Genomic DNA, 27,100 nt, shown 5'->3' on the forward strand with positions numbered 1-27,100 from the left:
GTTCTCATTAAGCAAGCATATCTGTAGTGTGTAATAAGTTGATGTGAAAAGAAAGCATCGTTAAGTTCACTCTAACTAAAAAATTAACCAAACTGAACCAAACCAAACCATTATCTCTTTCAAACTAATCAGGGCCAATAACTAGGGGAGTGATTTGTATAGCACCAATTTGACTTAAAAAAAAAAAATCTGTTTTTTTTTTTCTGGAATGCAGGGGTCTTTGATTCTGGCCACTTTTTAGCCCACTATCAGTTAAGTTTGTAACAACCCTGATGGATGGTTTTTTAAATTTCTATCAGGTAGTTCTGTCCTCCACAGCTATGCAGAGCTATGCAGAACAGGCTCATTCTTCATTACGTGAACTGTTGCAAATATTTAGAATTCATTTGAAGTGTCTTCTCAGTCTTCCAGTTTACAAACATAAATTTTCATCTTCTTTTTGTGACATGCAGTCCACACCATCATGAACTATTATTTAAGTGTGTCAGTTTGTCAATCTTCTTTTAAATTCCCGACTGACTAAAATGTATTCTGACTACTCTTAGAGGCATAATTTGACTCAAAAATTCAGTTTGCTGGAGATCATAATGAATTAGACTCATTATCATTGTTTAAAGAGGACTCATTAATCATGTTAGGCTAACTGCTGTAACAATACCACAATTCCTGTGATTTAACACAAAACTGTATTTATTGTGCATGTTGCGGTAAGCATGAAGAAAACGCTTTTTGCATGTCTCCATCATCTGTATTACGTCTGATATCTCTCAGCTCTATCCTTTGCATCTGCCTGGGTCACAAGGTAAGAAAGTGAGTATTGCTGAACACAAAGATGTTTGGTTTTCAGAAGCCCTGTCTCACATTGACTTATTTGTAACTATATTTGGTTGGTTGGACTTAATCAGAGAGCCATACCTGATTTATTAGAAAAGTAGTCGAGTTGTGTGCTAACGCAGAAAAAAGAAATGTCATTCGTGTTCCTGCTGTATTGTCACCTCCACAGAGGATGACAGTTAACTCACAAGTATGGCTGGCTGATAGGGCTATTTCAAAAATTCTTAAGTCTCTGTTCTTTATAAATCTGACTTATCCTGATTTTTTTAAAATGTTAATGACTAAATCCTTCTCTTAGTGACCAAATTATGTCTGTGAACTAGGTACAGGCTGTAGTCTGCAAATGTTGACTGCATTAAAATTTCCTAAGAGTGAGCATTGAGAAGGTTAAAGTTCAAGGTCCTGCTCCTGTGAATTGCAAGTACACGGTGTTCTAACACCAACCTGTTAGTTCAGCAAGCATGAGGAGAGTTGGAAAGTCAGGTGAGGGCGACTGAGAGATGGGGTGAGGGTGTTTTACACAATAGTGATCAGTAAGTCACTTTGAATAAATTAGGATGAGGACTCGGAAGCCATTGGAAACTGCAAAGTGAAAGCTGAGGCCTGCCACCAACCTGCCATAGGACAGTGCTCTTTTGCGTCTTTAGTTTCGCAGTGCAGTTGGAGAGAAGCTGCACCCAAACCAAAGTATCCACAGTACTACTCAACACAGAATTTGTAGTCTATATCAAAACTCCTAGAAATAAATTGTCATTCTGAGGTATGATAGTTAGCAATGGCATTATGAAGTAGGGGAGATTTGAAGTAAAGACTGAAGTATTTCATTGCCCGGGTATATTCACATCCTGAGTGGAAATGGGCCAAAAATGGATAGAAGTTCTTTAGATTAACTCTCAAGTTCTGCCTTAACAACTTTACTGAGTGTTAGAAACTGTTAATTATCTCTCACTGTTCTCACTTTATTCTCAGTTTTTAGCTGGGCACATTTTTTTTCCTTTAGGTTTGACCATATGTCTAAATTCTAGCTAAGAAAAATAAAGTATATAACTTCCAGAAAATGGTCATTTTTTTTAACTTGTTTACATACTTATTAGAAATTCAGAGTAATGGGTGTGTGTGGGAAGACACAGAGTGAGAGAAAAAGAGTTAGAGAGAGAGAAACAGAAAGAGCGAGAGAGAGGCCTTACACCCAGTACTATACTATTCAATGGCTGTGACAGGCAGGCCAAAGCCAGAGGCAAGGAACTCCATCCTACACTCACGTTTGGGTGCAAAGACCTGAGTGGTTGAGCTAGTTCCCTATGCCTTCTCAGGAGCATTAGGAGGAAGATGGATCAGAAGCAGAGCAGACAGGACTCAAATGCCATGATATGAGATTCCATCCTTACCAACATTGGCTTGAACAGTTGTTGCACAATTCTGACCCCAAAGAATATTCTTAAAAAGGCTCATTTTCTTTCCTCCCTTTTGCTGGTTGGAAAGAGAGCCTACATGTTAGCACCTCAATGGTTTTCAGAGACAAAGAGGTGGCGTTGGGCATTGAAATTCCTTCTAGTACAACAACAAGAACAAATCTGGCTAGAAAATTTTGGATTCCTTGAATTGAAGAGACACAGAAACTTGTTTCTTGTTATTATTTGTTTTTCCTCTATTCTCTTTATTTTTGGCCCCCTTATGACTCAACATTGAATATATTTCTTTATTCCTCTGAGCTGAAAGGTCAGTAAAACAGAAATGAATTTATTTCAGTGATCCAAATAGTATCGTTGTTCTTTAACATCCGCATGATTCAGCAAAAAAAAAAAAACTTAACCTGTTGAATAACTGTGCATGTCACAGTTTGCATCAACCCATCTTACAGAAATGTAAAAGCAAAGGCACTTATTTGGCTACTGTCAAATATATATTGGTTTTTGAGAAATTATACTATGATGTACCTCAGAATTAAAACAGGATTAAGAATACAAAAATATTCTCATTTTACTCATTCTTTAACACCACACTGAAAATCTTAACACTTTTGATGTTGAAATTGTTTGAAATTATTCCTTGAAAATAAGTGATTGCTGTTAGTGGTCACCAGGTCAAAAATTTCCCAAAGCGTTCTTTAAATGGAAATATTGATTTTTAAAAAAGATTTATTTTATCTTATTGGAAAGTCAGATATACAGAGAGGAGAGGCAGAGAGAAAGATCCTCCGTCCAATGATTCACTCCCCAAGTGAGCACAACAGCCGGTGCTGCGCCAATCCAAAGCCAGGATCCAGGAACTTCTTCCAGGTCTCCCAAGCGGATGCAGAGTCCCAAGGCTTTGGGCCATCCTCGACTGCTTTCCCAGGCCACAAGCAGGGAGCTGGATGGGAAGTGGAGCTGCCGGGATTAGAACCGGTGCCCATATGGGATCCCAGCGTGTTCAAGGCGAGGGCTTTAGCCGGTAGGCCACGCTGCTGGGCCCTGAATGGAAATACTGATTAAAAAAAAAAGATGTATGATGTATGCTAGGGTTAAAATATTCATTTATATCACTTCTTAAAAATAGTCTTATTTTCTTTTTTACTGGAAGGACAGAATTATGGAGAGACAGGGAGGATCCAGAGAAAGCGAGATCTTCCATCCGCTAATTCACTTGCCAAATGACTGCAATACCTAGAGTCAGTCCGATTTCCATGTGGTCTCCCTTGTGAACGACAGGGTCCCATTTAATTTATTCATTTTCCACTGCTTTCACAGGTTCATTTGCAGGGAGCTAAATCAGAAGTGTGGTAGATACAACTTGAATTGTCACTCTATAATGGGACTAACCTACTCTGTCACAACGCTGGTTTATCACTTTTTCAACAGTGAAAATATAATTGTGTATTTTTAACATACCAGCACCCAAAGTGGCAGCTTTAAGTACTGACCCCTCAAACTTATCTTTTTACTCTACTTTCCATGACTTTTTTGAAGCACATGTACATTTGTATGCAGTCTGAAAATATTAAATAAAGCTAGCTTTTAGTTATATTTTTGAGATTCATCAAACATGCTGGAATAGGAAAAAACCTAAGACATCTCAAACAAGCATATAAACAAAAACATGCATCTTTATCTGATCAGTTGTTTATACAGTGTATCAGACCACAACAATATTTTATTTTATTTTAGAAGAGGCTTTGGAAAACAGTTCTAAGTAATATATTTTCCCCAAATTCTTTCTTCATATCCTGCTGTACCTCCATTTGGGAAAGTAAGCAAAGCCCCAAGGTACCAGATAAGTTAAGATCTGTTTGCTATTTCACAGCACAGGAAAAGTGCTTGTAAACCCCAGCTTCAGCTTCACAGAGGAAAAGAAGGACGATTCCTGAGCTGCTTCTAGACATTGCACATTTAGTGTTGCCTTTTGGGCTTTGCAACGTTTGGTGGTAAAACTCAGTTTTGATTCAGTTTTCTTATCTTGAATCTCAGTCAGACATTTAATAGATGCCCTGGACTTCATGTCTGTGGATAGAAGACTTAAGAAGAAAATTTCAGTAGTTGTCTCTAAGCTTTTCCTTGACTATAAACTCTAGTCTCATATATATATAATATATGTGTATGTGTGTGTACTATTGTATTTTTTTTATCTCAGAAGCAAAAAACTAATAAAAAATTAAAGCATACATACCATACAAAAATTAAGCAGTTAGTGCTTGGAAACACCTGCTTGTAAAAACAGAATCTATTCTTCAGTTCTACAATTGTTTTTCTACCAAGAAGACAGAAATTTTCCGCAGGGAGGAAGAGATGCCACCTGACAACTTTATCTGCTATTACTATTTTTTAAAACAATGATTTTTCCAAATTGCAAAGTGTCTAAAGACCTGGTGTTTTGAGATTTTGGTGATTGTGCCCGGGAAAAACAGATATTTCTTTCATAGTATTTAAGAAAATAAGCTAAAAGCTATTTTCATTATTTAACATACAAAAGAAAGAAAAGGAAAGAAAAGGAGATAGACAGCATGCGTTACAAATCCAGTACAGTTGCAGAGAGTCCAACGCACTTTGTGAAGTGACCTCAGGATCAATCATTAAGGGTGAGCCGCTGTGAAGAGGCCGCATCCATGCCAGAGTGGCCGGCTTTGTGTGGTCTGATTTCAGCTTCCTGCTGGTATGGACGCTGGAGGCAGCAGGTGGTGGCTCCATGACTTATGTGGAGTACTAGGCCCCATCACAGTTGTTCTAATCCCTTGGGAAAGGAACCAGTACAGGAAAGACCTGTCTGTGTCTCTCTGTCTTTAAAATAAATAAAAATAAGTAAAACTTAAATAATTATCATGAATATTTTTCCCCTGAAAAGCACAGTAACTGCCAAGGCTTGCTGCAGCCACATGAGTTCTGAACACATAGACCTGATGACAGGTTTTCATTTTATCAGCTACTTTACAAGTGAGTGAATCAAACATTCAAGGGAACTTGTTTTAATTTGATTTTCAGTTATTACTGTCACTATATTTGGTGGAATGCTGAATACAATTAACCGATTGAATTCATAGGAATATAGCCGTCGCCATGTAAAATAATTGATTCAAAACTTCCGTTCCTGGGGGAAGACCAGAAATCAGCAAGTGGCAAGTGAACTATGAAAAATTAACTCAGAAACAATTTGTCAGCTTCACATTATAAAATGTAGGTATAGATGTTTAAACGTGCTTGATAATGATTAGCACTGATACACGTTGATAAGTTAAAACACTGGATATGTCGTACCAGCAGAAAATAAATTCATATATCTGACAGGACACTGCCAGTTTTAATTCTTACTAGCATTGAATTTCCTTGCTTAGTTAAATAACGCAACTGGGAGGTGATCGTTTGTGTTTATTTTTGAAACCTGTATATTTCATGTGGCGACCAAATGCGATCATACATGCAACAGATTAGAAAACACATTCCGTTATAGAGGTGGGGGTTCTGCTTCCAGCTTGGAATGAAATGCTTACATGCTCATGGCTGTATTTCAAGGAGACCTTGAACTTATGAACCCTGGCTATTGCACATGGCTGGTTTAACAGACACAATGTTTGATTGTTTTTTTCTGAATGATCATGAATATTAATTGGTGTATACAGTTTATAATAATATATTTTGAATTCCAGCATAACATTTCATTTCAATCTGCCCACTTAGCCCTCTGAGGAAGACAGAGATTATTAAATTTTCAGTTTCTCCATGCTATTCCTGTCTCTAATAGCCAGTTGAAAATAACCATTGTGATTTCTCCAGGGAGTCTGGCTGCACCTTATTACATAATTCACATTTTCTCAGATGAAATGTAATCGCAATTAATCTTGGGCTTTTTAAATTGCTGTACTGGCCTTTACAGATGACTAGTGTTATCAAAGTAAATCCTAACTGTTTCTAAAGAAACAGTTACTATCACATAAAAAAATTGCCTTCAGGAAATGAATTTCACTGATAACAAAGTGTTTCTTTAAATATCAAAGAAGTAGCAAGGAAAACATATTAATGTCATGTGCTTTTATTGCAGTCTTAATAAAATGGTAATTAAAATAAGTAAAATTAAAATATTGATAAAATAATTGCCTACTTGCTTCCATAATTTAGTTCTTAACAACTTAGAGTCATTTTTTTGACCATGGGCTTTAGGTTTAACTTTAATATCTTTGTTTTTCCACCTCTTCATTTACTGCTATTTGGTTGTTATATACCACTTTAATTTCTAAGCCCATTGCTAAGCAAGTGGAGTGTTTTAAAAATAATTTTGTAGGGTGAATGCATGTACTTGTTACCTGAATTTTTCAGTGTTTGTACTAAAAAAAAAAAAAAAACCAGAGGAATAAGGTAACAAAACTTGCCAAGGATGTTTATTCATGACGCGAATGTTGAATTAAAGATCCTTCCAAAAGACAGGATGCTTAAACCTTGGAGGATTTTGTCTGGATAAGGAGTTTTTTCCAATTGTCCTAGAGTGATCACATGTTACAGATGTTGAAGCTACCAACGTTGAACCGCTGAATACTGAAGCATTATCAGTGAGAAAATGACATGTGAGAAACAATGTGTTGTGCTCTTGGGCAACACTGACGTGTCAGCAGATACATGCATTTCCTCTAACGATGATTTACTCATTTTTGGTTGTAGATAAAGTTAAATGTTAACACTGTTTTTTGAAGATTTATTTACTTTTTATTCAAAAGGCAGATTTGCAGAGAGAAGGAAAGACAGGAAAATCTTCTGTCCTCTGGTTCACTCCCCAAGTGGCCACAACACTTAGTGCTGATCTGATCTGACTCCAGGAGCTTCCTCCAGGTCTCCCACGTGGGTGCAGGATCCCAAAGCTTTAGGCCATCCTCTACTGCTTTCCCAGGCCACGAGCCGGGAGCTGGATGGGAAGTGGAGCAGCTGGGGCAGAAAGTGGCACCTATATGTGATCCTGGTGGTTGTAAGGCCAGGATTTAGCCATTAGGCCATCATACCGGGCCTTCATGTTAACATTATTCTCCTGTCTTTCCATGTGAGGATTATAGAATCAACTAAAAATAATAGTATCTCATGGGATAATTTCAATTACAGTTGAAAACTGTAAGCTTAGTGAGTGTTGCAATGGGAATTTTCTCTTCATTATATATTTTCAAACAGTTCTCTATGACTTTATTCTTGTTGATATTTCTAGGTTGACTATACCAATACTTTGAAGTACCGTACAAGCCTTCATAGTTATATTATATACTACTGTATCTATGCCATAGAAGACAGATATGTCTCTAATATGAATTTTTACAAGATTAAAAATGATATGGAAATTTGAATTAAAGTTGATTTTGGCCTCCAATTTTTGAAAACCATACATAAATTTTTCATAATATGAGTTTCTGCAAATTCCTTGAAGATGCTTCTTATATGCAAGAGTCATTTGTCCCCACTAGTAATGTTGAATTTGTTAGGGAATCTTATTAGGAAATCATTCTTAGAAAATATTTGGGCAATGAGGCAATAATTTTTTTTCATTAAGATTGTTGAATACTTTGTAGAAAAAGTGTCATTGAGATAATTGTTACAATTCTTTGTATATTTTTGTGAAAAGTTTTAAAACATTTTTTTTTTTATTTGAGATGAGTTGGGGTGGAGCGATACAGAGAGAAATCAGTAGATTCATTCCATCAAGCACAAGGCAGCTATGGCTGGCTGTGGCAGGGTCTCCCTTGTGGTGGCAGGGATTCAGGTGTGTGAGCAGGAACCTTTTGTTCAGACTGTTTGAGTGCCATCAGGAAGCTGGGTTCTGGAATAGAACTTGAACTCCAAACTCAGATGTGGGATGTGGATACCACAAGAGACGTCTTAAACTTTGGCACCAGTTGGCATGTCTTGCACTGATTTTTTTGAAGATTATTTATTTTTATTGGAAAGGAAGATTTACAGAGAAAAGGAGAGACATAGAGAAAGATTTTCCATCCATTGGTTAACTCCCCAGTGGCCACAATGGCCAGAGCTGTGCCGATATGAAGTCAGGAACCAGGAGCATTTTTGGGTCTCCCATGTGGATACAGGGTCCGAAGGCTTTGGGCTATCCTCCTCTGCTTTCCAGGTCACAAGCAGAGTGCTGGATGGGAAGTGGAGCAACTGGGACATGAACCGTCACCTGTATGGGATCCCAGTGGTTGCAATGTGAGGATTTTGCCATTGAGCCTCTGCACTGGGATCCCTGCAATAAAATTTAAGAGTTCATACTAATGTATTAAAGATGTTCTTAATTTTAATTTGCAGTGTTTTTTTATGATGGTTGCAATTCTATTTCGAATGTTTTTCATTTTTTTATTTTTTTAGGAATTTGGACTTTCCATTGACATGTTTTATATATTTATTTAAGAGGCAGAAACACAAAGAGAAAAACATTCTATTCTATTTGAAAGCAGAGTGATAGAAAGAGACAGAAACATATTCCTTCTCTAATTCATTCCCTAAATGATACAATATCCAGGCCTAGGTCAAGCTGAAGCCAGGAGTCAGGAAATCCATTTGGGTCTGCCATGTAGGTGCAGTGGACCACACACTTGCACATTCTAATGCTAGTTTTCTTTTTTTTAATATATATTTTTATTATATTATTTATGTATCTGAGGTGAAGAGGGATATTGAGGGAGAATCCCCACCCAGTCTCCCACCCGCCCAAGGTCCCAGATGTGGGGCATGCTGAGATACTTGCTCAAGTGGTCTTAATAGTCTTAATGCTAGTTTTCTAACAGCATTAGAAGGGAGCTGGATTGGAGTAGAGCAGCCAGGACACAAATCCAGTACTCACAAGGAATGCTGGTAGCTCAGATGGCCGTTTAACCACTCTGCTACAATGCCAGCCATGGAATTTTTAATTTTGTAGAGGATGTTGGTGAGATAGTTCATATGAGGAGTGGTAAAGATTAATTTTCTCTGGTGCTGATGTACTCTGTGGTTTATAGCTTGGGATTTAGATGGTAATTTTCTAAAACTTGGCAAAGTTAGTTCTTACCGAACCACAGAATTGGGTCTGTTTCTTTGTGGATCTGAGTAGTGTGTGATTTCAACATAACTTTGATGTACTTTTTTTTTTGGATCTTAATTTTTAGATTTGTTTATTTGAAAGTCAAAGTTATAAAGAAAGGGAGAGTCAGAGAAAGAGAGACAGACATCACATTGGCCAGGGCTGGTCTGGACCAAAGCCAAGAGTCCAAGAGCTTCATTTGGATCTCTGGTGTGGAAAGACCTGATCAAAAGCAAGGAGTTTGAAAGGCATGGCCCAACTGCTTTGCTCAGCCTGCCAACAGAAGCAGGATTGGAAGTGAAGCTGCCAGGACAAGGCTGTGCCCATTTGGGCTTTACCTGCTCTACCACAAAAGCTACCTTCCTAGTCTTATTTTTTAAATTGTTGAATTGAAGACTATAACCAAGAAAATTAATGCAAAAAAAGAAAGAAAATTATTGATTAACATATATGTAAATAAATGAGATTTTAAAAAATTGTACAATAGGGGCCAGTATTGTTGAACAGCAGCTAAGGCCAACAACTATAATACTGGCATCTCATACGTGTGCTGGTTCATGTCCTGGTTGGTCCACTTTTGAACCAGTTCCTTGCTCATGACCTAAAAAAAAAATAAAAGATGATGGCCCAAGTGTTTGGATTTCTGCCACTTAAATGGGAGAAGTGGAAGACGCTCCTAGCTCCTGGCTTAAGCCTGGCCCAGACTTGGCTGTTGTGGTCATCTGGGAAATGAACCAGTGGATGGAAGATCAATGTCTATCTCTCCCTCTCTAACTCTGAGTTTTTAATGAATAAATGAAACTAAGGGGAGAGATAAACTCCCTACATTTTAAAGCATGCCAAAAATAATTAACAGGCTCTGATCTCCTTGATGGCTGACCCTCACAAAAGCCACTCCCTTTCATCATTTATACCTGTATCCATCCTTAAAGTGTTTAAATGGAACTCTGGGAATTAGACATAATGGAATTTATGCAAAAAGCATAAAAAAAGCACTGTAGCTTTTTTCTTTTTCTTTTCTTTTCTTTCTTTCTCTCTTTCTTTCTTTCCTTCCTTCCTTGCTTCCTTCCTTCCTTCTAAATATTTATTTATTTTACTGCAAAGTCAGATATACAGAGAGGAGGAGAGATAGAGAGGAAGATCTTCTGTCCGATGATTCACTCCCCAAGTGACCACAATGGCCAGAGTTGTGCCGATCCAAAGCCAGGAGCCAGGAACTTCTTCTAGGTCTCCCACGTGGGTGCAGGGTCCCAAGGCTTTCCCAGGCCATAAACAGGGAGTTGAATGGGAAGTGGGGCTGCCAGGATTAGAACTGGTGCCCTTATGGGATCCTGGCATGTTGAAGGCGAGGACTTGAGCCGCTAGGCCACCACACCAGGCCCTTTTCTCTTCTTTACTCCAAGAATGGGGACAGAGCACTCTCTAAGAGAGAATGGCTCAAGCAGTACCAATCCCAGAAATTAAAAGACAACATAAGTATTTACACCCTAACTGAATGTTTTTTATGCAACAGGCATGTTAATTCTTGCATATTTATCCAATGGTAAGAGAATTAAATAATTTATGAATATAAATTAAATTTTAGTTACTAAAAAGTTCTCATAATCATATAATTAGTTTCATGGACTTAATATACAGCTTTGCAAAGCAATATAAATATTTTATAAGTGTTATATGAATAACTACAAAATAAAATGTCATTAGCCACATGTATATAATTTCTGAGAGAAATCTCTTAAGTTAGTCAGAATATTTAAAACAATTCCAGGTATGCAGAGATGAATATGCACAATGTTAGAATTCCACTTCAGCATCAGTTTTATTTCTGTATTTTTACAGTTGTACAGATTAAAATTATGCCTTTGTACAGGTCAATAGAAGTGATACTATTTTTAATTCCTTGTGCTTTTAGTTAAAAAAATAACATAATAACCTATAATACAGAATTACAGCTGATAACAATAGCTGGACGCTTCATCATATCTTCTTTGTGTTCTGTCAAACACAGGAGTTTGAAAGCCATGGACCTCCTCAAAGTTTTAGGAACAGGTCAAAGCCATTTTTTTCCCTAAAACTGGTAAGTAATCTGAAATATCTTTATCGAGACTTAATAAGATAATAATTATCTTGAACTGTTACTCTTAATTGCTTGTGGCTTAACTGAGAAATAGGCATAACTTGTACATTGTAGTCTTCACCATCTGTCAGGCATTGTTACTGTATTACCTTATATCACAGGAAACTGCTGTCTATATGGGTCAAAAATAGCTGAGCACAGAAATTTCATGTTTAAGCTTATGCGCTATTTAGTTTCCATGTGACTAAATATACAACGGTTATTGATATGTAGTGTATAAAGACTGGAATATGGATAAATTAAAAGTCACTCACCTATAGTTCTTGTTTAGAAAATCATGTTGCCAGGGATTTGAACCCAGGTAATGTGTCCCTGGTTTGTACTTGGCATGGAAAGACTGCTTTCTATTCCAATAAATAGTGAATCATAATTTTGAAAAGTACTATATAAAGTATGGAGAAATAGAATATTGCATATATTCTGTAAGAGAGAGCCATCTTAAGTCTGTTAGGTGACAAGATTGAGCCACTTCATTTTATAATCTTTCATAAAATAAAATTATAAAACAATGTCTATTTGCCTTTACTTATTTTTAATAATGAAATGCAACACACATTGTATCATAAATCATTTATGAACCCAGCAATATTTTGTTGTTAAATGTGCCTACATACAAGTTTCAAAATCTGACACTTGATCAATGGAGAACAATTAAATTAATATATATGAGTAGTCTAATAATTTTGTTAGCTATTATCATCAAAGTTTTCTTATTTATTTAAAGAAAAATTTCTCTACTACTAAAAAGCCACACATCTGGCTACTGTCATACACTTTTGTTAATAAAATGTAGATAATATAGTCATTTTAAGATGAAATAAGAAAGCAATTAACTAATTAAAGTCTGTATTTGATGGTGTGACTTGATAAAATAGATTTTAACTACCTTGTTGAATAATACATACGAAATCTGGAAGAAATCATAAAAGTTTCATCCATGAGGGTTACCTAGTATTTCTGCAAAATTTTGGTGGTCTCAGAAAATCACCAATTAAATTAATACATTTTATTAACCTAAAGTGCTTCAACTCTTCAAAGTTCTTTTCGGCTATTAAAATGCACTAAGGATTGAGTATTGAGACTAGCTGAAAAGAACTACTTACATTTAAATACATGAAAAAAGCTGTTTTCAATATTCAGTAGTCTTACTCATATGGTATTTTCTTTGATCTGAAGTCCCTCAAAATTAATTCATTCTTATGCAACAGTAGAAAGATTGAACAAGTAAGGTCTTTAAAAATAATTATCTATTCCAATCTGTTTTAAATGTCAGTCTTTCACCTTTAACAGGAATTATATACAATACCAAAAAGACAAAATCCTGAGGATGGCTTATTTCCTTGGTTATCAGTTAAAGTGGTTTTTGCTCATAGAGTAATATTTTGAAGCCACTTTGTTTCATATTCAGAGGGATTTTGAGGAACAAGTCTTAGTTCACTAGAGCAAGAGAAATAAGGCTGAGAGAAGAAAGTAGAAAAGAAGTTTTTCTAATTATAACTTTTCCCACGGATTCATTCTCAGCTAGGCTGGTCTTAGGGAAGAACATTTATACCATGGATATATGGCAATTGATACTCTTAAAGTTACCTTTCCTATTTGTTCTTTCTGTTTTTCCTTATTCTGCCTTAATGTGATATGGATTTTAATCTGTAAATCTGAAGACTAAATAAATAAGGTAAAGAAATGAAGGAAATTAAAACTCTATTTCCATGCCATCAAGCCTAGAATATTTGGTAATCAACTACATGGATGGATAAGTATATAGATTCGTCTACATGTATAAGCATGTGGTCTTTCATCTGATGGGTTCCTTTATAATCATGTAACTCGTGTGTGAGTCTGCGTTTGTGCTTTTATTAGATGAAGATGTAAGAAGGTCATGTTTATTAGTTCATTGTAGTGTTTCCCAGTCTTTGTCGTTTATTGGCCTGAAGACATATTCTCAATCATCTGCAAGTTCTCAAGCCTGAAAAATACTGGATAATGGGCCTGTTCATTAAGAGTTCAGGCCATCATATCCAGCCTGATGTGAGTCAAACCCCTCATTCTCCTCTTGGCAGCTGTGGATCCCTGGAAAAGTCCCCTTCTCCGTGTCTCAGTTTTCTCATCTGTGAGTGAGAAATATAAAGTGATACAAAAGACTTACTTCCTCTTAGGCTGAGCTATTCAATGGAAACATTCATCCAATTGCTATTTCAAAATAACAAAGACAATTTGCTTTTCTGAAGTTTAGCTTCTGAGTATATGTGAGAAAAAACAACGTACAATACTTCAAAACTGTACTTATTTTGTTAGTTATTGTGATTATGAGAAACCAACATGCACTCCTATGTTCATAGCAGCACAATCAGTAATTGCAAAAACATGGAAACAACCAAAATGCCCATCAACAGAGGATTGGATAAGAAAGCTATGGTTCATCTACTCCATGGAATACTACTCAGCTATTAAAAAAAACAAAATGCAGTTCTTTGTGGCCAAATGGGCCAAACTGGAAACCATCATGCTAAGGGAAATGAGCCAATCCCAAAAGGTTAAATACCACATGTTTGCCTTGATTTAAGATGATATGATGTTATGTATAACATGTTATGTTTTGAATGTTATATGTTGTGTATAAACTAAAATTGAAGTATAGGTGAGGTGGTCACAGAAGGTGGCTGGGAACTCGCATTTACTTTTGACATATTGGTTACTCATTACTATGTCAATTAATTCCATAATGATGTAAATTTTTGCTGATGGTATGTTGGAGCTTTCAATTGACTGGGATGATACTCTGCTGGCTCTGTCTTCAGACCAGAGAGGGTATACCTAAGAAGCCGTTGAACTTGACGGGACAATAAGATACTGGACTCTATGTTTGGTATACGCTTGCAATGGGGAAATCTCAACTGAACTTGAGCTGTGGTTATGCAACAAGGTGGAGGAATCCACCATGGTGGGAGGGTTTGGGGAGGGGTGGGGAGAACCCAAGTATCTATGTAACTGTGTCACATAATACAATGTAATTACTGAAGTTAAATAATAAATAATTTAAAAAAATTATCTCATATGTATTAATCTGGGAAACCGTCGGTTGCTAAAAAGTCATCAACATTTGGCATAATTTTAATAGAGTGTAAAAATCATTTGTAAGATGAATGAAATCAGGTGAAGATTAATTCTAATGAGTTTTCATAAAATAATTTGTTCAAATAGATTTTAACTACCAACATAGATTTTCATTAAATCTGACTCCCTAGAAGTCCCATTTGTTCTGTTTCTACTTAAAGAAAATTGTCTGATAGTGATATCTTAGTAAAGAATGCAGAGTATGTGGGAAAAGAAATTATCAACAATAATAAAGATATTTTCGTGTTTTGTGAGACAAAGGGGCAACATTTTGGCTCCCTGGGAAGTACTATATACATATAATTTGGAAACATTTTTGGTTATAAGAGTATTGAAAGTATCAATAAATAGGTTTTCCAGCAATATTTAGATCAAATTCATCTTTATTGAGTATATAGCTGTATCAGTATATAGCTTGTGGTAATGATATAGAGTAAATATTTTGGAGAAACTTTGCACATGAGTACTGGCTGGAAAGAACAAAAGGTGCTGTGGGACTTGGACAAGACAAACCCAAGGTTCCATGCTGGCACATCTGCGAGGTTCTGGATCAGATACGGAGCTTCCAGGTACTCGAACCAGTACCATATGGGTGCCAATGCTTACCAGCCATGGCTTAACACATTGCATCACAGCACTGGCCCCGCTTCCAGTGCTTCCAGTGCTTCCACTCAGCAAGTGAGGAGTGCATTGAAGCAATGAGTAAAGTGTGCTATGTCAGCGAAAGACGCAAAGCACAGAAGAGACCCAAAGGCCGCATAATAATTAACAACGCAGATAAGAAAAGAATGGTCTGGGAAGATGAAGCACTGCATGTAAACAGAGGAGGTGGTAACCAAGTATAAAACAATAAGGAAACTGAGTCTAGGGGTGACTTTCAGATGCAATCAGCGGTAAGGCAGGGCAACTGGAGAAAGGATGGATTGGGAAGTGCTTTGCAGTTCAGTTGAGGATTCTGGTGTTCACATTTGGGATGCAAATAGCAACTGAAATAATTTTCCTAATTTCTCTTTCACCTCTGACAAATATAGTCCATTTTCTTGGGTCATAATGTGGCATTCCAACTTCAGTGAGTTTTTCCTAATACAGTCACTAATGCTTTCTCTCTTTCAGATTGCATATTCAACAAATTTATTCCTTTAATTATATGCTGGTGGGTTCCGTCTCCACTCTTGCTGCACACATTAGTCTAACATCACAGCTGATATCATTTCCGCATTGGCCATGGGGCTATATGAGGCTTCAATTAATGCTATTATTCAAATCTTCTGGGCCATTCTGTCTGCAAATCTGTTTTTCTCAGTAACCCATGAAGACCCGTGTTTTATCTCTTTTCCTTAAAGTGACTTGGTATTCTTCAAGTAAAGTTCACTATCGGAATATCAATCTCCAGAAGCAACATTCACTCATCTCTCCCACTTTCTCATTTGCTTTTGCTCTCTTTCATACATGTGTGAGTATGTGCACACATTAAAAACTTCCCATGAGTTCCTGTGGTGCTGAAGATGTCTTCCATACAACTTCGCGTGGCTTATGAAATGCTAGTTCAACCTTCTGCATCCTGACTACTTCGTCATGAGATCATTTGTAACCACCATGTAGGAATGAGGTGGACTGAGATAGAGAAAAAAAAGTTAGCAAAATTTTTATAGAAGTTATAGCACATGAAAATAATTACAAGACAAAGATGAAGAACGCATATGTTGTAAAAGAGGTTCAAGCCATTGTAATGCTCCATTTCCTCTGTTTAATTTTGCTACCTCTTGATATCCTGCTTGACTCTGTCAATTCCGGTCTTAGAATATGTCTCCTCTGAGCAGCTTTCTCCGGTTTACCTGCCTTTCTTTTCTAAGAATGATATGTTCATAACATAAGTGTTCACAACATTTATTTATGATTAATTGTGGGTTGTATGCCAATCATATTCTTTTTTTTTTTTTTAAAGATTTACTTATTTTATTACAAAGTCAGATATACAGAGAGGAGGAGAGACAGAGAGGAAGATCTTCCATCCGATGTTTCACTCCCCAAGTGAGCCACAACGGGCCGGTGCGTGCGAATCCGATGCCGGAAACCAGGAACCTCTTCCTCCAGGTCTCCCACGCAGGTGCAGGGTCCCAAAGCTTTGGGCCGTCCTTGACTGCTTTCCCAGGCCACAAGCAGGGAGCTGGATGGGCAGTAGAGCTGCCGGGACTAGAACCGGCGCCCATATGGGATCCCGGGGCTTTCAAGGCGAGGACTTTAGCCGCTAGGCCACGCCGCCGGGCCCTGCCAATCATATTCTTAGTGACCAGCAGCATGCCTGGAAAATAGATGGTGTATAAATAAAAAGATACTGAGTGATTAATTGAAATTCCCTTCTATTTGGAACCAACTGAACTAGACACGGTAGCAAACACTTTCTATGTATTTTTCTCATTTGGGCTCCAATACCCTCTGCAGTCCTGTTGTTATTACTCCTACTTCTGAGAACAAGAAATTTGACTACTAGGCAAGATAAGGGTTGAAATCAGATTTTCACTTTGGAAGCTAGGGGTTTTTAACCTTTATGTTTTAATTGTTTCTTCCTGTTCTTTCCATTTTTACCTGTTGTCTTTGATGGACTGGGATTTACACTGTGGTTGGCCTATTCCAGAGGCTAATTTGACTAGAGAAATTTATACAATCTTAAAATATTTTAAAGTTTTCTTTTTCCATTTTTCTTTCCCTGTGGATAGTATTAGCGCCACATGTTTTTCATTAGTGTTCACATTTGTGGTTTTAGCAATTGTATTTTCATAGTATAAACATGAAGTCAGTAAATTTGCCTGTACATTAGAGTATAAAAGGATCTATTCATTCATATTTGTTAAGAAAGAAGGATTTCAGCCCAGCATGATGGCTCAATTAGCTAATCCCCCCGCCGCCACCCCACAAGCACCACGATCCCACATGGGCATTGATTTTTGTTCCAGTTGCCCCACTTCCTTTTCTGCTCCCTGCTCATGACCTGGGAAAGCTGCGGAGTATATCCCAAAGCCTCGGGACACTTCATCCATATGGGAGACTTGGAAGAAGTTCCTGGTTCCTGGCTTTAGATTGGCTTAGCTCCAGCTTCTGCAGCCATTTGAGGATGAACCAGTGTATGGAAGATCTTTCTTTCTGTCTCTCCTTCTCTTTGTGAATCTGCCTGGAAGTGAAAATGTTTTACTGGAAAATAAAAATAGATAAATCATTTTAAAAAGGAAATGAGAGGTTACCAAAAAAAATAGAAAAATTTAAAATAGTCATGGTTTTTCACTTAGTAAGTCTTTTTAATTGCTTAACAGTAGGTTCAAATGATTTTTTTTTTTTAAAAACCAATCTTCCATCTCCACGGTGGGTTCTGCCCTTTTGTTTTGCAAGCTTTCTGATCATTATTTTTCTAAAACAAAATGATTGTATATATTTTAGGGAAGTGAAAGAAGAGTACTGCATGCAAAATCCAAGTTTTTAAAAATTTTTTTGTAAAGGTTTATTTTTATTTGAAAAGGAGATTTACAGAGCAGGAGAGACAGAGCAATGAGAGAGAAATCTTCCATCTGCAGATTCACTTCACAAATGACTACAGTGGCTGAAGATGAGAAAATCCAAAACCATAAGCTAGGAGTTTCTTCTAGGTCTCCCATGTGCGTACAGGGGAGCAAGGACTTCATACATCCTCTTCTGCTTTCCCAGGCATATTAGCAAGGGATCTGGATTGAAAGTGGAGCATACCGGCCACAAACTGGTGTCCATATGGAACACCACTGTTGCAGGTAGAGGATTAACCTGTTGAGCTACTGTGCTGGCCCAAAAATCAAACTTTCTTAGTTCCAAATCTTGCATGAATTTTTGGTTTAACTACCAGAGTAAAATCGGAGCAGTTCAGTTAACCATTCACATAATTTTTATTTTGAACTATAAGAACATTTTTACAGCAAGTCACTTAAACGTTACTTTCTAATAATATGTATAGAGAAAAATAGTAGAGAAATACAAAATCACAAGGAAAGCATGATTGTTACCAAGTTATAGACAACACTACCAAATCCTTAGGCTAGTTATAATTTGTTACTGTAAGTCTTTACTTCACTCTGCATAATTATTTTTATATTCATAAAAATCAAAGAAGTTCAGGATGTATCCCAATTATAAGTTAATTAGCATGGCTGGTTTTTTAACTACCACAAATGCATTTACAATGTTCAACAGCAAATGTAATTTCCTTCTATAGAATCAGAGTGCTGCAATGAGAAGCACTATTGGAATCAATGGTCATTACCCATATGGGAGATGATATGTATGCATGTAGAGGTAAAAGTTCATCTGCTTTGTAGTATGGCTTCTATCACTCCCGAAGAAATAGATCTTTATGCTAAGTAGATTCTTAAAACTTCTCAAGGTAAAAAAGTTTTAAATTTGATTTTATTGGAAAGGCAGATTTGCAGAGAGAAGAGACAAAGATGTTCTAAGAGTTCACTCCCCCAGCTGCAATAGCTGGAGCTGAGTCAATCTGAAGCCAGAAGCCAGGAGCTTCTTCTAGGTCTCCCATGCAGATGCAAATCTCAAGGAATTAAGCCATCCTCCACGGCTTTTCCAGGCCACAGCAAGAAGCTGTTTGGGAAGTGGAGCAGCCAGAACACAAATAAGTGCCTATATGGGATCCCTGCACTTGGAGATAAGGGATTAGTCAATTGAGCCATTGTGCCAGGCCCTAAGCTTAAGTTTTAATGTAATTATTGATTGTGATCTATGTGTCATTCAAAGTAGTATTGCTGCCTTACCAAACTGAAGTCTTACTTCAGTTCCAAAATCATCTAAGCTGAGGTAGACAGTCCATAAAGGAAACACGGAGCAGTAATTGTTCCTCTTCCCGGTAAACTATATCATGTAGCTTTTTTTGTTTGTTTGTGGTTAATGTTTTGAGTAATACAGAGAACTTACATGGAGAAAAAAACACATGATCTTGATTGCACCAAATAAGCCACATTTTGGAGTGGAGGTGGAAGAGAAAAGGGATATGTGGAAAGTGATTCATCTTTTGTTCAAGATTGATATCTTTCTGAGACTGGCTTAATGCGCAGGGTCTAGATCAGTCATTGAGCATATGGTGTTGTGCAAAACAGTTATCAGTGAGGCACTGAGCTATAAGGAGTATGTGGCATACTGGGGCCTGTTAAAGTTGTTTTAATTTGTATTAGACAAAACCCACTCAACTATTCATGAGCTTTTTAAAAATTTTTTTTTATTATATTGTTGACAATCTTTACATAGTTAATTATGGTAAAAAGGTTCAGGGGTTATAGGGAAGTGGGTAAGACTATTATTCATGAGCTTTTAAAAAGTGCCAAAAAATGGAGTTTGACATGTTAAAGCTTTGTTGTTAGGGGTGGTAATTTTCTTCTAACTTTGCAAAATAGGATTCTAAGGGGTAAATAACAAAGACTAAGAATGGGTGAATAGTTAAGCACTTTCCTAATCAATGAGAACAAGATAGAGAGTCTAAGAGAAAGGGTTTTCTGAACTTCAGATAGTTTGGAACTGTTTTGAACTTTCATGAAACTAGAACATAGATTTTAAAAGGCGGTTCACCATTATCAAATCCAATTTGTCTCTGGTTTGTAGTTGTTGGTCACAGGTGTCAGAATTAGAAACAAGTGGTTTGGGAAGGACCAGAATAAGGAGTAAGGAATATCAAACCCAGAAATCCTTGTAAACATAAATAAGGTAGTATCATTACTGTTCTTGACTTGTTCTTAAACGTGTTTAGTGTAAAATTTACACTTTTTTGCATAGTATGTAAGGTCATTTATGATCAAGCTACTCTTATCTCTCAAGCTCTCTTGATAATTAAAAATTTTTTTTTTATTTGAAAGTAGAGTTACAGAGAGAAGGAGAGGCAGAGACAGATCTTTCATCCGACTCCCCAAATGGCTACAACTGGAGTTGGGCCAGTCAGAAGCCAAGAACCAGGATCCTCTTCTGGTACGTAGTTATTATGTGACTGCTCAATGTCATATATTATTCAGTAAAATAATAAGATATTTCTCAGGCTGATTCTTCTTTATATTACCTTAACTAAAGTTTCATTCTTCATGGCCTTGACATTGGTATTCTCCATAATTTAGTTCATTTAACACTAGTATTAACTTCTTTTTTATAATAAAAATAGTTATTTATTTGTATTTGAAAAGCAGATTTGCAAAAAGAAGGAGACATGGGCTTTGGATCATCTGCACTATTTTCCCAGGGCACAAATAGGGAGCTGGATGAGAAGTGGAAGAGCCATAACATGAACCTGTGCCCATACTGGATCCTGGAGCTTGCGAGATGAGGATTTAGCCACATTGAACTGTCATACTGGGCCATAGTATTAGCTTCTGTTATGGCAGTGTTTCATCCTATTATTGCAGAAGCACTTGAATGATAAAACTGAACACACTGAGAATTTTTATTAACCTTTAACAGTTAAATAATATTAAGTGCACTGAGGCAAAATTATTTGCTGTGGATCCATTTAGAAACTTCAACCTAAGTATTTTATGAAAGGCAAGTATATCAATTATTTAGCACTGCTGAAATCCATAGGTGTGATCTAGGAAATTAAAACTTTCAGCTGACCTCTAAGTAGAGACATAACATTTTTGCTTAAGGAAACTGGGGATTGTGAAGGTGATTTAGTACATTTTCTGTTGCTAATAACAGAATACCAGAGATAGTGTAAATGATAAAAAAGAGGTTTGCTTGAGCTCATTGTTCTCATGCAAGTTTGGAGCCAGAGCAGTTGATACTCTTTTAATTGACACACAAGGTCTTCATATACATGGGGTGCCATGTGAGATTTTGATACATGTATATTATTATGCAATGTTCAAATCAATGTAAGAGTATCTGTATCCTCAGATATTTACCATTCTGCTATGGTGAAAACATTCAAAATTCTTCCTTCTAGCTTTTTTGTGTTTGTTTTTATAATATACAATGCATGATTATTATCTTTAGTCACCCCATTGTGAAGCAGAAAATCAGAAAATTATTACTCACCTTTACCTGCAGCCTAGTCCTCAGGCCCAGCCTTTCCTCAAGCGAATGGCCTTCTTGCTCTCAGAATCCCAGGATGGCACAGGATATCACACTGAGAGAGTCTGGAGCTTCAGAGACCTGGCCAGATGGGTTTGTAAAGCTGATTCACTTTCAAAATACCCATTAGTCAATCAGTAACTGAGGCCATTCATTGAAGGAATGGACGATCCCCTTCATGAAGTAAGAAGCCAAATCACCTCTTAATTAGCGCCACTGGCTTCCACTCCTTAATAGATGACATTGGTGATTATATTTCCACACAACTTTCTGAGCGGGAGGAAATATATTTGAACTTTAACACAAGGTGAGTTTTGACCTTAATAGGAAAGAAATTTAGTAAAACACAGTCTAGGTCGAAATACATTAAGGTGGTTGTATTTGTTCAGCTAACATATACTAAGAGGTGTTTATAACCTTCCCCAAGTCAACATGAGATAAGTTTAAAAGGTAAGTGTATTTCAATGCAAATCTGTTGAGATCCACACATAATCTTTCTTTTTTTTTAAACATGTATTTATCTTTATTGGAAAGTCAGTTATACAGAGAGGAGGAGACAGAGAGGAAGATCTTCTGTCTGCTGATTCATTCCCCAAGTGGTCAAAATGGCCAAGCTGAGCCAATCCGAAACTAGCAATCAGGAGCTTCTTCCAGGTCTCCCACGTGGATACAGAGTTCCATGGCTTTGGGCCATCTTCTACTGCTTCCCAGGCTACAAGCAGGGAGCTGGATGGGAAGTAGGGCTACCAGGACATGAACCCGCACCCATATGGGATCCCGGTGTGAGCAAGGTGAGGATTTTAGCCACTTGTCTACTGTGCTGGGCCCCATGCATAATTTTTCGAAACAACACATTTCCCACAAATTTTTTAGGAGACCCCATGTGTTTGTTATTTCAGGTTCAAAGAATGTTGAAAGAAAAGAGCCTATTTCAACAGATGCAAGTGTGGCACTTCAAAGGAAGGAAAAAGCAATTATTAAGGTGCCAAGGCAACAACACAGCAATAGAGAAACAAATTTAGAGAATTCAAAAAGAGAGACAGGTTTGTAATTTATTGCAAAAGTATAAAGTATGGGGATACCAAGATTAAACTAAAATCACGAAACAATGTCCTGTGTGGTCTGAGAGTCTTCCAAGAATTGCTAACACTATTGGTGTAAAAAATGCTCTACCAAAGTGGGAATAATGGAGAGAGAAGCAAGTGCTCATTCTGCTTAATGAGACCAGGGAACACATTCAGGAAAACAAGGCATTTGACCTAAGTTCTGAAGGGGAAGCTTGAAAAGTTGCCAAAACAAGGAAGGCACTGCAGCCAGAAGAGAGATTTTTGGAGATCGAAAGGTGCAGGATTTTCCAGGAAACTGTCAGGTTCAGCAGAGCACAAAATACGCATGTGGGAAAAGGTAGCTTTTTTTGGAGTGCAGAGGTGGTTATCAAGAAGATGTATTTGGTAGTGTTGTTGGCATTTTGGTGAGAGGCTACAATGTGCTTTTGTGCAGAAACTCAAAATAATCTAAACTATGTAATCGCCTGCTATACCTGTGGTAGTACGACAAGTGGAAAATGTCCTCATTTTACTCACTAACCTCACAAATGGCCTCCAATCAGCCAGACTATTCTCATTTAGCTCCTTACATAGTCTCTGCCTGTATTGTACCAGGCTGGGTCTGTATGAACCAAGTAGAAAGCAGAAATGATGAACATATGAGTGCTTTCCTCTCCACTTCCTGCACAGAAACACAGACACACACTTCTGTCATGTATCAGTCGTCTTGCCTCATTCTCTGAAAAGCTGTATGAAAGTGAAGCCTCCTGCCAACATCCCATGTATGAGTGGTTCCATTTCTCCTACCCATTTGGATGACTGTAGTTGTGGCAAAAAAACGTGACTTCCATCTCATTAGAACCAGAATCACCCAGCTAAGACATAAGACTTACAAAAGCTAATAGGGTGTAATGTTTCCCCATTTTAAGCTGCCTTGTAATGGGCAACTATATCAAACAGCAATAGATAAGGATATACATCTCATTCCCAAATACACTGTGGGTAAGCAAAATAGACATCAAGAGAAAATTGGAGATCTATCATAAAGTCTTTGGACATTTAACTACAGGCAGTGGGGAGCAATTGACAGATTTTAGGAAGGAGGAGGATGTAACTGACTGTAACTGCAGTTCTTGTCACCCACGGCACAGGTTTTTCCATTCCCTTGTCTCCCATTATTCCTTGTTCATCCTCCAAAAGGCCTAACAAAGTGCATGACACTTGTCGCTTGTCCCATTTTTCTCCTGAATAATCTGACCTACCTAAGAATAGTGATGGATTTTTAGTCACTTTAGAATCTCTTTGTCTCTCTGGAATTCTGCTGAGCATAGTGAGAGTCTCAGTGTGAACACTTGTGGGTTAAGCCAGTGGTAGCAGGTAAGTGGTACTGCATGCAAGGTCTTGTGCCAGCAGGTCATCACATGCATTAACTGGTGAAGTGACAGAAGAGTGAATTTTAGAGATGTTAAAAAGAAGAAAAATGCAGAAATTAGTTATTGTGTTTATACATACACGTGCACACAAGTGAAGCTGTAACTAGGGCACTTGTGTTTTGGTAAACTTATGCCTTTGTGCTGCCTCCTGGTGTTGTGACAGAGGCATTGGGGGAAGTTTCAGTAACTGGAATATTCTAGCAGAGCCTTGTAATAGTACTTGAAAGTTTGTGATTACAAAATAATATGTGGAAGCTAAATCCAAGAAAAAAAAAACCACAACTATTCTTGCTTCTTGCTGTTTCTGATGTGAAGAGTCGGTTTATAGTAGTTAGCTAAGAAATGGTTTATGACCAGTTTCATTGGGAATTAAGTTGTATAATGCTATGGATATATAAACTATATGTACCCAAATTTATAAGCATATAGATTTAAAGAAATATATTTTATATTCCTGTCCAGCAATAGTCATGATTAAATTTTTTTAAGACATGCAAGTGTAGCAAATAACATACAGATGTCAATTGAAATTCTTAGCTACAAAAACATCTTTACTAGGAATTCTGAGTGCACTATGAAAGTCTATGACATTTAAGAACATTGTTATTAAAAACAGACACCCTAGGTCAGCTGTAGATACTTAATGGCTCAACCACGAGAGTAGGTAGACGTTGTATCAATAGGCCAAAGATGAAAGTGCTACAGATACTCCTACTGTGTTGTCAGAATAATGGCTGGATAAAGGGTCAAAATAGTTCACTTTTTTTTTTTTCAAAAATCATGCCACTCTCTGGACTCCCAGGATTTAAGTTCAAAGTAGATTTGGAGGTGTGGAAATAGAACCAGAGAGAAACTGCACAGCTAACCATTAGGCACTTTGTGTTACAGTCATCGTGCTACCCAACATGCATTCGTATTTTATAGTTTTCTTTCCCCTGGTGTGTTCCTAACAAGTAAGTTAAGCAGCTCATTTCATGACATACCTAAATGAAGTATTATCTTTCTATATTCCCTTCAGTTTGAAATAATATTTCAGCTGAAATTTTTGTGCTGTTTATGAAACTCCCAAACTATTGCACATTTCTTTGTTATGTAAGGCAGCTGCTATTTTGGCAAACTGCTTTTAAATTTTATTTTCTAGTTTAATTTCATATTCACCCACTACATCTCCAACACATATACACATATGCTTTTATGCTTACTCATTCCACCTCCAGGACACAAAGATGCATATAATTTAGCAAACCAAATATGCTACACTTTAAAAATGTTTGTAGAAAGAATATTTTTTTATTTTTTATAATTTATTACCATGTCAATGAGATTGTTGCTTACATATTGAAACTATTACAAATATTTGAGTACCATGAAGTAGTTTGGATTCAGGAATGCAAAATGGAGGATAATGCTTAGGAATTATTTCCACAGAATTCAAATTTTGCAATTTTGATTAAGATATTAGAAATTTTTACTGATTTTTCATATGTATTTTTCATATTTATTTATAAAACTTCTTTCTGTATTTTCAAAATAGTTTTGTTTTAAAATAATTCTTTCATCTACCCTTTTGTTTGTATTACAATTAGTACATAAAGAGATGGTTTCATTACAATGTGCCCTTTCATTTTTGATGTTTTAAAAAAAATTATGCCATGAAAATTGACATAGTTTTCAGAAATGCTTTGCTAAATCCAAATAAGTATGTAACGTTCCGGCAGTCTGAAAGCTCAGCATGCGCTCGCAGCAGACAAGGTGCTTCGTGTGAACACATGCACGGGTGCTCATTGGGTTTTCCTAATACTCAAGAAACTAGCAGGATGAGAGTTACAAACAGGAAGTGTCGTAGCATTGTTAGACTTTGACTTCTTCAAACACTGAGGCAAAAATGTGTGTTGTGGGCCAGCAGGATGCATGAAGTGAGAAATCCATGGTTATTGATAAATTCATCTCCTTTAATGTTTTTACTTGAATCAGGGGCAGTGTGTGTGTGTGTGTGTGTGTGTGTGTGTGTGTGTGTAAAAGAGAGAGAGAGAGAATGATTCTATCTGGGTCACCATGTGGAGGACAGGGGCCATTATTGAGCCAATCACCTGCTAGCTCCTAGAGCGCACATTAGCAGATTGCTGAATCTGTAGCAGAATCAGGACTCAACCAGGAATCCTCATATGAAAAGCAAGTGGTACAAGAAGAGTCTCTGCCCAAACCTGTGTAATGTTAAATGACTTTTACTTATTCTCTTGATAGTAAGAAGACTGGCTTACTCCAGTGATGAGAAGGATTGTTACAAGGGAAAACTTTTAGGATGCCTGTGATTGTTCTTCCTTTTTTAAACCACTTCTTTTCAGATTCTCTTTACTCTTTCACCTCATCTTTCCCTTGGGCCTGAGCTTCTCTGCCTCCGGTCTCTTGCCTTCCCCACTACAGCTTCTCTCGCCCTGTTACTCCCAGCACTCTTCTTTGCAGCTTCTCCATCATGTTGCTTTTTCCAGTTATTAGGAATCTTCTCTCAGATAAAGCTGCAGATCTAGCCCATGGTGTTGGTCATGCCTTGTTTTTTTTTTTTTAAGATTTATTTATTTTTATTTGAAAGGCAGATATACAGAGAGGAGGAGAGACAGAGAGGAAGATCATCCATCTGATGGTTCACTCCCCAAGTGACTGCAAAGGCTGGAACTGAGCCAATCCGTAGCCAGGAGCCAGAAGCTCTTCTGGGTCTCTCATGTGGGTGCAGGGGCTGAAGGCTTTGGACCGTCCTTCGACTGCTTTCCCAGGCCACAAGCAGGGAGCTGGATGGAATGCAGGGCCGCCAGGATAAGAATTGGCTCTCATATGGGATCCCAGTGCATGCAAAGTGAGGACTTTAACCACTACGCTATTGTGCCAGGCCCATATCTTGTTTTCTAATTTTGAAGAAATTCCTTAATGTAGTGGATTCTCTGTTCACAGAAAATGCATGATTA

At 37.2% G+C, this 27,100-nt stretch overlaps 1 protein-coding gene across 1 annotated transcript in view; it reads left to right on the plus strand.

Moving 5' to 3' along the window:
- The first annotated feature begins 21,738 nt into the window (after nt 1-21,738).
- The window catches only part of ACSS3 (acyl-CoA synthetase short chain family member 3), a 168,204-nt gene continuing 162,842 nt past the window's right edge, over nt 21,739-27,100 (plus strand). Inside the window, exons 1-2 of the mRNA XM_058673280.1 lie at nt 21,739-21,754; nt 22,561-22,704. The gene's annotated coding sequence lies outside the window, so the exon portion shown is untranslated. The remainder of the gene's footprint in view (nt 21,755-22,560; nt 22,705-27,100) is intronic.

This window comes from Ochotona princeps, chromosome 15 (genome assembly GCF_030435755.1).
Source record: "Ochotona princeps isolate mOchPri1 chromosome 15, mOchPri1.hap1, whole genome shotgun sequence".
Taxonomy (NCBI): domain Eukaryota; kingdom Metazoa; phylum Chordata; class Mammalia; order Lagomorpha; family Ochotonidae; genus Ochotona; species Ochotona princeps.